The sequence below is a fragment of the Brienomyrus brachyistius genome, chromosome 2, assembly GCF_023856365.1.
Source record: "Brienomyrus brachyistius isolate T26 chromosome 2, BBRACH_0.4, whole genome shotgun sequence".
In the NCBI taxonomy this organism is placed as follows: Eukaryota; Metazoa; Chordata; class Actinopteri; order Osteoglossiformes; family Mormyridae; genus Brienomyrus; species Brienomyrus brachyistius.
In genome coordinates this window covers 15,235,897-15,249,589 of record NC_064534.1, presented here as the reverse complement: position 1 = coordinate 15,249,589, position 13,693 = coordinate 15,235,897, and positions in this window count along the sequence as shown.

Sequence of the window (13,693 nt, the reverse complement as noted above, 5' to 3'; positions counted from 1 at the left end):
GCCTTACGTTGGTTCTGGAGCAATAGACTGATCAAAACAAAACCACACTGATAATCCTGTCAAATGGTTATTTGTGAATCTGGAGTTCGCAAACAAAATTCATGGTAATGAAAATAAATATCTTAAACAAACTAAACAAAGTGGAATCATCTCACTATTTATTCCACGCAAACCACCTAAAATTAAACAATTCAAATGTGAACCATCATTTCTCTGTTCTGATTTTTATTAAGAAATGGTTCTTTTATGTTTAATGTGGTCATGCAGTTGCATTGTAATATGCCATTTGTAAGATGTAATATAGTGTAATTGCATTCTGAATTTTTAAATCCATGCTGCAATTATGATCCCAAACCTCATTTTGACAAATATCTGTATCTGGCTTAGGGGTAGCTTGTTTTTGTCCCAAAACACGATAAATCACGGAGACGTGAAGACACAATGACCTTGTGCACTTCCTTGGTTGTGCAATACCACGTCCCTTCAAAGCTAAAACATACTTTCATAGTCTAACCTCTTCCTTTTTGAGTCCATACAATTCCACTGTTTTAAACATGAGTGCTGCCTTTCAAAATGCTTGAAAGGTCTTCAGATTTCTGGAGAACACTGACATTCTGTTTGTTTAGACTTTGCGTCCCTGTACAAGCATATTGCTGTTGTTTTTCCTCTGTGTCAGTAAAGAAAGTGCTTTTAGAGCTTAGTCTAGAGACATCCCGATATTACCAACAAATTATTGTTAGCCTTGGGTAAAACCGAAACTTGTCAGAATTCTAGAAAAATGTCAAATGTTTTATTTAAAAAACCTTCTATGTCATTAATTTATAATAGCTCATAACTACACCCTCATAAGACTGAAAGGCATTACAATTTGTACATTAGCTGTCGGTTGTGAAACAAACTGCAATATTTACTTTTTACTGTGTGGAACAGAGGAAGGCAACTGAAATTTTAAACAAGAGTAGTGGTCTGGTATATAACTAAAAAGTTGCAAAATACAATTTATTGTGTTTTGCATTGTAGTTTCAATTCAATTCAGTAATTTGTGCAGATACAATGGAATACAATGTAAGCATAACTAGAAATGTACTTTTCAGGACAAGAGGACAGCCAGTATGTCATTGAAAAACACCAGTTCAGGATTTTAAAGAAAAAATGCAGTGCCTTAACTCTTAGTCCTGCTCCACTACGAGAAACATGCTTTTCTCTTTTGTTTGAGAAGCCCCCTTTAAGGTTAACAGCATGGGTCTGGATTAAATTTACAGAACCTGCACTTTTCAGTAGATCCTGTGATTAACAGATGACCTGTTAGATTAAGTGGCCAGCTACTGCCATTATGATCCGCTACAGGCTCAGATCGCTTATGCTCTACTCTAAAATTAGTGCGTGTGTTTCATGTCCACCAAACGTCTAGGAGAGCAGAAGGGGAATGGAGGAGCTGTTTCTAGACTACATCACTGGCTCATCACCTAAATTCTCCTCGTAATATCAACAAAACCTATGACATATATGTTTTTTTTTTTAACTTTGACACTAATAGCAACATATCAATCAAGATGATGGATGGAGATTTTACAGGAATTCTAACCGAATAAGCTGACAAAATTCGTGAGGCAGTTGGCCATCGATGAACATGCACCCTGCTGTACTTACTGGTCAGCCTGCCAACCCGTTACACAGAATAATTGACTATTTCATTACATAAAGGACTGCATCTCTAAACAGACAAGAGGGGTTTCATTATGCTTTCAAGATTTCTTCAAACCTGGCAATACATCTTGGTATCTCTCTTAAACCATCCATATTAGTATCTCTCATACTTATACAGTGACCTTTCATCTACAATCACCTGGTGTAGACTCAACTGACCATACAAGTGTGAGAAAAACTAATAAAACTCTTGTATTTTTTTGTGTGTTGTTAATCTGTTTTTAGTATAATTTTGACTTTTCTAGCAGTTTTCTTCTTTATTATCTTGGGCATGGACTGTATGCCCTTATTTTTTAAGTAAGAAATTGGTATTTGTTTCTTGCCTTTCTGACAGCTGTTGTATCCTTTAGAGGTCAAAATGACGTCTGGGATGTGAAACCACAATTGGAACCACAACTTAGATAGAAGCAGGATAATGAACATTTTGAAATGCCCTATTACTCTGGAATTCACTACACATTAATATGTAGTTAATTTCAATTTGGAAGAGCTCACCATATGTCTACAATATTACGTTGATTCCTGCGTTTGGCAGATCTCTTTGGCGAGAACGTCTGCTTTCCACACCCGACACATAGTCTATTCATTTTGTTTCTGAAATGATTCTGGGTAAATTTACTACATGTGGAGCAAGGGGGGGGTTTAAAATCACACACAAAGGATGAGATCTGGCCAGTACTGATGTCCAATGTGACTTAATCTGAAGTCTGAGAAATGAGTGAAAGCCGGAACTGCTGTTCCCAAATAAACAAACAACCAAATAAATGACGCATTTTGAGGCTTGGCTGGGCCTGTGTGAACCAATGCAATCATCTTTAGGCTTCCAGTGTTAACAGATTTTTTTATTTATTATTTTAATAATGACCTTGGCAATTTGCTGTTACAGAAAACAATGTTATTTTGTAACATGTCATAATGGAGCTTCTAATCTTCTTGGGCACAAAACAGATGGACACCTCAGACCTCAGACAAGGTTCTAGGAATAAGCCACCAGAAATAGGTATCCCTACCTGCTAAGCAAATGCATTGAAAAGTCTAATTAATATGTGCTATGCAATAACAATGCAATGCAATACAATAACCCTGTCCTGCCAAACGGAAGGAATGGTACACAAGTGAAAGATAATTAGCCTCAAAACTGAGAGATAGAGAGAAAACAGAGGGAGGACAAACACACTGGTGATTTTAATGGGAAGCTATAGCTAACAAAGAAACCATTTTCTTGGGGTTCACCATGACCAGTCAACCCCCACCTCTCCAGGCACGATATATAAATACATAGAAATGGAAAAAGAACCCATACACACCCACTGAAAAGAAGCAGGGGAGAGTGACTGACAGACAATTGAAAAGACAAATTGTTACATTGCTTTTCACTGGGAGTGACAGGGGGCTGTTGCCTCTAGGTAATTACGGAAAAACGTGAATTAGAAGGTCGAAGGTCAGACGATCTGTCTGACCCTGAGTTTTCGGCAATCCTGAGAAAAAAAAGATTGAATTGGAACAGGCTCAAGTTCCTTGCTGACCTCTTAGCCATTTGCAACACTGGCAGCTTGGTAATGCCGACTCTTTCTTTCTGTTGGGGATTTTTCTATCTCTCTCTTTTGTCAGTGCCCCTCCTTTAAAACACCTCATCCCCATGGGCCGAGGAACAGTCATGATGCTTGTCTATTATGCAGTCACCCATATATGTTTTGATTGCTTTTCTAGACCTCAATACCAGCTTAGTAATCATTTTTTCCCCCAGGTACACAGAGAACAAGACAATGTCAACCAGTTCCATGTTTATTACGCAAGGTATCGCATGATGCCCATGAAATGTCACTCTCAGGCAGATATAGGAGTCCACATAGTAAGATGCTAAGACCGAGGTGATGGGAAAAACAGAGTTGAGTGACAAATGGCCTGGCCTATGAATTGTGCTCCATTTATAGCCAACAGTCACAATCAACAGGGAGAAAGCTCACAGACCCCCCGAGGCAGGCAGTCATCTCTAATCGATAATTTGAAATTAATTATCCTTTAATTTACCCTTAACAAAGCAATGCAATAACTAGTAGCTCATGGGTCTGTGCCACCATAACCGTTACAACAATAATTAGCGGTGAATATGTTTTATAAAATACTTGAGGATTGATATTAAAAACCGAGAACATGGGTACGTCAATTAAAAAAAAAATTACTTTTATGGCAAAAAATAGCCATAAATAACAAGACTGGTGAAACTTCAATACAGATGAAGGATACTTGGCAAACTGAAAAACACTCTTTCTTTTGGATGGAAATTCAATTTAAATTTACATCTTGGAATGATTTATTGCAAGATGTATGAGATGTGGAAAGGGATAATATTAAATTTATGAGCAACTCAATAAAATTTTCAATACAGATCCATTATTTTATTCTGAATGGAAACACATGCATTTTTATGTGCCTTTCTAGAGCTATAAAATTTCATAAAGACTGAAGAACATTTTACCAGTATTTGATAAGCTCCGTTTGTCAAGGAGGATCGTTTGTTTTTAAATTTATGTTACAGCCATTTTAGTTTTAAGAATCTACAAACTTGAATAAATAAATATAAGTTAAAGTAATTTTGTGATGCTTTAGCATGTTGAAGATAGGAGAATATGATAAAAAATATTGGTAACCTACAAGTGAATACAAACATAAATTAATTTACAGCAAATTCACGCTAAAATCATTTTATGGTTTGTCAGCATTCTACTATAATTTAAAATTCATTCCAGGGCTAAAATAAAACACTTAATATACTGTCATGCTACTTGTAGACACATCAAATATGAGGTTAGTACTGAACTTAGCATCACGGAAGGCTCACATTTAATTCAGAACTGCTATTAAAGTAAGCAAGACAAAATGAGGGGGACATTCATGGGTATGATGGGTGAACACCAGGCAGCATGTCATCCTCATCAACTGCAATTAGTTCCTGATGAAATCACGTTGGGAAGGCTTTGTGAGAAAGTCACAGGGTAGAAGAGATCCTGATGTGCAGAGTGTCAGGAATCGATGGATTCTCATCTTCTCCCCTGTTTTCACCAACAGCCTTTAGAGCTCATTAAAAGAAGAGTCTCATCTGACCAGGTTTCTGGGACAATGTTGTGTGTAACAGGAAGTTGGAGGTCTTCGAGTATATTTGTAAAGTTTTTCATGGCTGATGTGATTCTCTCAGTTTAACTCAGCATAATGGATGTCACTCGAACGGAGAGGATATTCTGAGAGGACTAACTTGGCTGGGTCTGTGCCGGCAGACTTTGAGCTGACAGCTGTGTAGGATTCAACCTTAAGATGCACAGAGGAATATAACATTTGTAGTTAAATAAATCAAAATCTCTTCAACACATAAGCTTACCTTTAAGTGTACTCAAGAGTGTGCTCCTAATTTGTGTTCTACAGATAGAAGGGTATATTTCAAAGAATATTAATAACATTAAGTACAATATATAGGAAAGCATGCAAACATAATAAGATATATAAAAATGTGGGATTAAATAATGCATTTTAAAAATACACACACACACAGGTCTGTAATTATATATTTTGTGGGAACTCTCCATTGATTTCTATGGGGAAAACTCTAATCCCAACATGACGACCTTAACCCCTACCCAGCCCTAACCTTCACCATAAGTAACCAAACAAAATATGAGATTTCTGGCATTTTTACTTTTTTGATTCCATTCACAGACCTTTGTCGAAACCTAAAAAAATGGTCCCCACAACGTCAAAAAACAGATTTTTATTACACTGTGTGGGACATTTAGTCCCCACAATGTAATATAAACCTAATGCACACACATTCCAGTTACTTTTCCTGACTTCTCATATTTTTTTTCTAGATTTATCAAGGATGAAAATTAACTACCTTAAATTGTCAAATCATAATATTACAACAATGTTCTAGACATTATTTTACAACAAAGAATTTTTAGAATTATGTGTTTGTTCAATAGGGAAAACATATTTATCAAAGTAGTAAGTTATATACCGAACAACATTCTGAGAAGTCAAACGAGTCTTATACATAAAATTCAAATTTTTATACTTTATACTGTCATTTTCAATTGAGTAATGCCAAAAGGCAAGAATACATCCACTTTAGACAGAGAGAGATACTCGGCAAAGCCTGCTTCAGTTAAAGGCTTATCACATGCACATAGCTAGGGGTCAAACTTTGAACTTATAGTTAATCCACAGAGTTCATTTAGTATGGCAACATGAGCCACATTTACAGGATATTTATGCCTCAATGCAGCTGTGTAGACATTGCGTTGGTTGTTTATCAAACAAACACTGAGATGATTCCGCACTGCACTTTGGCCGCATGTAAGATTCGTACTATTCATGTCTATAAAACTTGCTTATAAATACCTGAAAAATACATATATTCATTTATTTGGCTGAGGTCAGAAAACTGATATGCGTAATCTGCATTAGTGTCCAATGTAGAACCAGCTTTCAGTGAAGCCACAGCAATAATATTATCACAGCAAGATGAGCACAAAACACAGATACTATAGTTCATGCAAAGGCGGCTGCCTGTTTTACCATGTGCTGTCCTAGGATCACAGTATCATTTACTAGTGCTAATGTTAAATGGGGACCCTGCATTTCATCAAAAGGAGTGTGCAAATTAAAGCCTGGACACCACCATCAGTACAGTAGTCTAAGAAACAGAAGACATTGGTGTCAGAACAGAAATGTAGGCATCTAATGATCATTACCCTCCCCTTCAAGGTGCATCAATACAAAAGCAGTATGGATTGTCATTTTTTTTATTCCTTAAAAATTATACTAAAACTACGACAGTTTATTTAAAATGTGCTCTGACTGAATGCAACACAGATATGAGTTCTTGTAGCTTCTCGCTCTATGCTGTCGGTAAAGGATAAATAAACCACGGAATGTTTATTTTTGTGGTGAGCACTGCCAGCCAGAATAAACTGAATTAATAATGACTGTCTCATATAGATACTTATGGTATCCCAAGTATGTTCAAGAGAAAAAACACGTTTCCCATTTCACCTCTGGTGCTTATTTGTGCTTGTCCGGAAAAACACGTTACGGAGCACATAATTTTAGTTATTTCTACACTTATTTATTCATTTGTATACAAAATATATAAACACCTAACAGAACCAAGCTGTGTTAATATTAACACTTAGTGTTTACATATAAACAAGCAGAGTTATTTTTCAAGTCATGCATCCGCTTTCGTATGTTTCGTATGAAGAACAAAATAAATGCATCACATGGCTTGTAAATGACTCTCCCAAAATGTTGTTGACTTACTTCTGAGTGATTTTTGGCACTTTCTGCTACTTTTAAGAACCCCATAAACAAGAATGCAGTGAATGCTATAATGAGGTGAGCTGGAAGAAGGGGGCACCTTGGGTCTTTATGCATTTCCCTTACACATACAAAAGGGCTAATGGTGTGGCTGCTTGTCTGGGGATCAGAGGTTGTCAGCATGCTCTTGTGTCCCATTCAGCTGTCTGGGATTTAACAGGGGGCTACAAGGCGTATCATTCAGGGCTACGGTGTGAAGGGCATGGGAATGTGTCACAGGCTCCAGGTCCTGCCTTTATTCACAGCTGTGAGTTATTGGGTCAAAGAATAAACCGCTGTTTTCGGCGAGCATGGGGAATCCATCTTCGCAGTGCTCCGTTCTGTCAATCGTTTCGTCATGCCTGGGAGGCTGCAGGTAAGAAGCAGAAGTTATGGGGCAGAGAAGTCAAAACTGAAGGGCGGTATAAGAGGCCCTCAAAGTATAATTTTTAAAGGTCTGGTTTTAAAAAGATGGATAATCATTAGAACCCCGTAAAGCATGCCAAACATTATAAAGTCACCAAATGTGCGTGGTGTCATGAGAATTACTGTTCATAAGAAAGTGTAAAGCAAAAAAAAACCAGAAAAAATACCAAATAGTCCAATATTTTATTGTATTTTTATCATTTATATTTGAATAGCATTGACAGACATGATGGCTCTGTGCCCTTACTCTGTGTATAAGTATACAGTAAAAACACCGGAAAATCCAGTTGACAGTGTTCGAACTGAAAATCATTCTTTCAGTGCAACAGGGATTCTTGCTAGTGTGGTGGGTCTCACTATTGCAAACCAGAAATATCAGGAATCAGTGTATCGCAAGGGAAAACTGTACTGGATGTCGAGAGGTTATTGGTGAGGACTGATAACTGTGACAACTTTGTAATCGTGTATTTGATCAGCAGGGGGCTTCATCCATGTGACTTGAAAAGTTGATCAAAAAACACCTTTTTTTTTCCAAAGAATTCTAACTAGTAGCCTGGGACTGAGGTGTAAATATTACAGCTCAACACTCCAAGGTCTGGAGTCAAGTTCTCCAGCAGCTACACAGCATTGTTGCAGTGAGTGGCAGATATCCCTCAAGTAGGTGAGATCACTTGTACCCTCTCTGCCAAGAGTGCATTACCACACACGGTATGGAAAATTCTGAAGCGTGGTGCACTTTGCACATTTAGGAAAATATTCAGCACTTACTATCCCTGCTGGGGATGCTAGTTTTAGCTCAAGTTGAAAGCATATCTTAAAATCCCACACCCTCTGTGTATATGGAGTTTGCAGTAGAAAGACATACAGTTAGGTGAATTTTTGTTTGTAAAATGTTTGCACTCCTCAACCCTCCCCCATAATCTAATGTAAAATAAAAAAATGTGTCTCTATTCAAGAATGAACACATGAACACCAGGTATGAATAAATAACTATGCGAGACCTCTCTCACACTACATGGTACCAACGATCTGGTCTCTGTCAACGCAACATGCAGATGAGCTCAACAGTGACCAGACACTTGGCTAGGAAGTTGGAAAGAAAAGCAAACGGCTTGTTTGTTTTACCATTTTCTCCTCACACAAATCAAGCTGACACGTCTGGCCAAGGACCAGAAACACACTGCGCCAAGGTCCAGGGGGACCTTCGAGGACCAGGCTTTCGTTTGACAAATTCATAATCACCGGCTGAAAGATGTGTTTCACAGATTCTTCCTTAGCTCCAAGCTGCAAAGTGCGCCATGAATTTCTGGTCTAGCGTATTGGACTCAAAAGGCATGTCTATAATTAAAGGAGTACGTCTGCTTTAAATGTTACGTTCACAGATCATATCAGGCAACACTGGAAAAATAGCTGCAACTACGGTCTAGTTCAAGGGCTTATCTCTGTGTTGCATAGAAGGAGAAAAAGTTTGTAATATTTGTTCCATTCATTAGTCAGAGATCTCGCCATTGTGTGTTCTAATAACGTTCACTTTATAGTGTTTGCCAGTTAGGTTCAGGGCAGTGATCCAAGGGATTAAGATTATTTTAGTCATTATATACAGTGTTGCTGGCCAAAAAAAACTAATTTTCCTTTTTGGCTTTTACCCCTTATTTTTAAAGGTTCTGTCTATGAATTTGCTTTTCCCCCCATCACCATCTTTACTATATTGTTATTAATTTTCTTAATCAGATAAGATCATTTTCTTATTCTCATTTTCTTACTGGATATATAAAATATATTCACTACAGCTCTCAAAGGAGACTCTACAAATATTGATCAATGCAATTTCCCAAATAAATGTATAAACTGTTTTTCATCAGCTTTTTTGTTGTTAATTTATGGCATCAGCTGAGCTTCGTTGTGAGCTTTTCTACTGGATCATTCAATGCTGTTTTAAATCAGGTACTAAGGGTGAATTCAGAATTCAAGACTGGTGTCACCCAGTGTAGCGAATAATGGAAACAATGCCCTATTGTCACACAGGCTTCCTGAAGCTCTGGGTTATGGAGTAACTGGACAATATTTTGGTCCTGGAAACACTACTGTAATATAACTGTTGTGAATTTTGCATCTGAACTTCACAAATTTTAACTGCGGCATCACAGCTAACAGTACACTGCAAACTGCTCTTGCAAAATTCTTGTTATGGGGTTACACAATGGCTGCTTTGACTAGATACCAGCCAGCTCTGCAAGGAAAGCAGGCAGAGGACTTTTGTGTATTTTCTTAAATGTCTTGTCCATGTGCTAACATTTATCATTTGAACTAGAACTTACTTAAGAGAAAATATTCATTGGGAAGCATATTGAGTTAAAGTTTTCAGGACAGATGCTCAAATACTTATTATGTATTAATTATTATTATTATTACTAGTCCATCAATCTACCAACCACTTATCCAGTATAGGTAACAGGACAGGTCAGCCTTGGAAAGTGTGTGAGTCTAGAAACTGATTGACTGAATTTCTACCACAGTAGACGTGCTTCTTTCTTTTGGTGTAGATACTGTTAAAATAAAAATGTAATTAGCATTTAGGAGGTGGCATGAAGTCTCTGTATGTTTAGGGGGGGTGGGGTGGCATAGATTGCATTAGAGATTTTAGACAGTGTCCTGTTAGCCTTTCTTTTTTTTAATTATACCAGGCTGTTATCTAGGTGACAGTCACGTTTGCCAACAGATTAATTGACATCTCTTGGACTTAAATGCTTATGTTTTGATAAGGATCTGTGCCATTCCTGACACAACAGGCCTCCATTAAAACGAATGGGCCACCTACTTGGAGCTGTTCTTTTTGGCTGTGTTGATTTAAATGTGATGGCAGGGGGCCTACACTAAGATTCTGGGTGCTCTTCCTTGCATGATAAGTTAATTATCCTAGCTGCATGAATGTGCTGTGACATTAACCTAATCATCACCATTCTACTCAATGCCTAGAGCTAAAACTAACAAAGGTTGTTAATTGCTGCCCCATGGGACAATATACCTCTTAGACCATGTGCTAATCCAACAAATAGTCACTATTTAAGAAATGAAGGAATCTCACATAGCTTTCTTATAAACCCATATTTGTTCTAATTCTTTTCCTCTATGTACGCAATTCAGCTTTCTTTCGCCATCACATGGCTGCTTCCTGCACAGGGATTATGCTGAAAAAGTCATGTTTGGAGCAGATAAGAAGCAGTTATGGGGAGAGATGTTTAGGTGTGTACATATAGCACAGGAATGCTCTACTCGATAGGCTTTCTTGGGCCTCTTACACATGCATGTGAGTGTATGTATATTTCTGGATATAAATGGATTTCTGTAATACCCCACAGACAACACACTCCATTTTCTTGTGCTCCGTTTCTAAATATTTAGCCATTCTCCATTGTTAAAGCATACAGCAGACCCAGCAAAGTGCTCCTGGTTTAGCAGTCACCTTTACAGAAAAAAACTGATAAATGTGTCTCCTTGTACTACAGTGTAATGGAGGATGAAATTCTATAGAGAGACATCCCTTCTCAGTGGCGTTCCTTTGTGTTTTTTCTCATTTATTTAATTTAACCATTCTTTATTTGATTGAAATGGGATATTTTTAAGTACGCATAACAAGTGTTTTGGGTTTATTATCATGCCTTATGAAGGGCCTTTGAAGTAACTACCTTAATTACCATCTGTTTCTTTCATTTGGTGCAATTAGGGATAAATAAAAGGTCTCAGCCCAATCTCTGGTCACCAACTGGACTGAACTGTTGCATTGGCTCCATTACTGGCCGTTTTAGCATGATAAGTCATTTTATGGCATTAGAAAGTCGAAGGGAGGGGGGGCTTCACTTCCACTCGCTTTCTGTCCTTGTGTACTGGCTGCATGCCATGTGAGTCCATGTAAGATATTGTGGTTGCTGGCTATTTTATACAGATATTTACAGAAGCAAATCACTGAAAAGGGAAGTTGTCTTGTTCAAGTGAAAAAAATGAGGCACCTCAACTGAACACTCCAAGTCCAAAACCTTTTTACTGCTGTACCACTTTTAAATATCTCAAAGTTTTGTTTTAGCAACCATCTTTGTGCTAACTATCCGTTGCCATCACATCATAAAGATGTCCAAATTATACCCTTGTTAGACACCCACTTGTATGTTATTTAAACAATTTTTTTTGCCTAATAGGCCCACATAAGTCAGACTTTACATTAAAATTAGTGAACTGGCTTTTTATGACTTTCCAAAGTAACTTCTCTCTCAGTTCTGCTGTATTATTATTGCCTGATAGAGATGTAGGAATGGTTGCTGTCATTTTAATTATATTTGCCAGCTTGGAGATTGAATGAATAAATCTACTGATAAAGCATCTAGTCTGAAATCCAGTAATGACTCAATATGAAAATTATGTTGTTTTGGTTATTTTAAGACTGCCATTATAAGCCATCTACTACAGCTGCTGCAATTTTATGTGGGACACAAGTCTAGTTTCTTATATATGTTCCTGTAATTAAGTAAAGTGTATGTACAATATTGTCATCTGTATTTAATAATTCAAACATTTTTATACAATTCTTAGATAACTGAGCCTTTTATGGTTCACCTCCGTCAGTCACTAGCAGTATGTCAGCAGCACAGTACGTTTCCCCTGACAAAGTGAACCATGCATATGGTATTTTAAATTAAACGAGCATTGGGCGTTTTTTTCATTTAAAAATTCCATATTTACTAGGCTTTCTTCCTCGTTTTAACACAACATTTCTATACGTACTATATCAGAGGCTGCCTACCGTATACACAGTCATTAAAACACGACGAATGGCGTGTATTTTTGAAGAAAATAAATTCCAGTTCCAGGGACAAATAAATGTTTTGGTCGCTGAATCGTAAAGTTCGTCAATTGTTCCAATGTAAGCAATAGAGAAAGCTTTTGAACAACTGTACTCACTAAGCATTACTGCTGTAAATAGGGGTTCTGTTCTAAGTCACTGTGTATGCTGGGTCATACAGCCCCGACCCTGTATAAACAGTACTTTTTCAGAAGTAGTTGTAAATGTGTTTCAATGCATTAACAAGACAAAGGCACGCAAATCAATGCTAATTTAGGTTTTTACCGGTGCGAATCGAATAATCTTCCATTAACATGAAAAGCCTGAACCGACGCAAAAAAATATATAACCTTATTACCAGTTATATCAGTTTAAACCCAATTCCGACGGTCTGGGAATCGGAAATCACAACTGCCTTTGAAAGAGCGGCTTCTATCTTTACAGTTTGAGGGAGTTAATAATTATTTAATCTCTGCCTTGATCTCTTTCCACAAGCAGCCGGTCCGCGACTGCGACTTAATTTTTTAAAGTGACATTTCCTACCTTAATACTTCATTTGAGACCTCAGCGGCTATTCGCTTCAAATGCACTTGTTGCGGCTGTATGCCTATACGTAGTGATAAATATCCACTAATCATGTCACAATTATTTGAAGTATATTTGGTAAATCACCGAGACGGATTACTGGCGCTGTTACTAATATGTTGCCTTTGAAATTCTGTACTTTTTCTTTTTTTGTGGACTTTTCTTATTGACATTCGAACAAAATTTGGGACGTTCGGAATAATGTATATGTTGGCTGTTTCGAGACGCGTAAAATCATTAACATAAGAATGCCATATATGCCATTAAACACTATGCTGTCCTGTCCGAAATTACATATACATCGCCATACTTAACGTAATCCTGAACAAAAAAACTGCAAATCCATTAACAAAGTTAATTTCCTTGTCTAACTGGACCCCTTCCGAAGTAGTTTGATCTCGGATTGTCATGATCGCGTATAATACTTAATATCACGTACTTCTACAGCAGGAAATATAGCGCATCACATTCAAGGACGGAAATAATTAAGGTTCCTCAGAACCGGCCTTTTCCAAGAAGTTGCAGTAGGGTAAGTCATTTCCTTTTTCTTCGCCGCATACCAGCCGAAATAAATCATAAAGTATTCAAAGCAGAGCCTATAAAATAAATCTCCTGGGGGTCCTGTAAAATCAGCGGTTCAGATGTATTTGGCTAAACTAAAGCTCTACAGTCTGACATTGGGAGCGTTAAAGAAAAACATTTACAGCTGTTGCTAACGGGAATGAAATGTAGGTTCGGCCACTAGACGCGTAAATTAGCTACCCACTTAATCCCCCTCCCCCCATCACT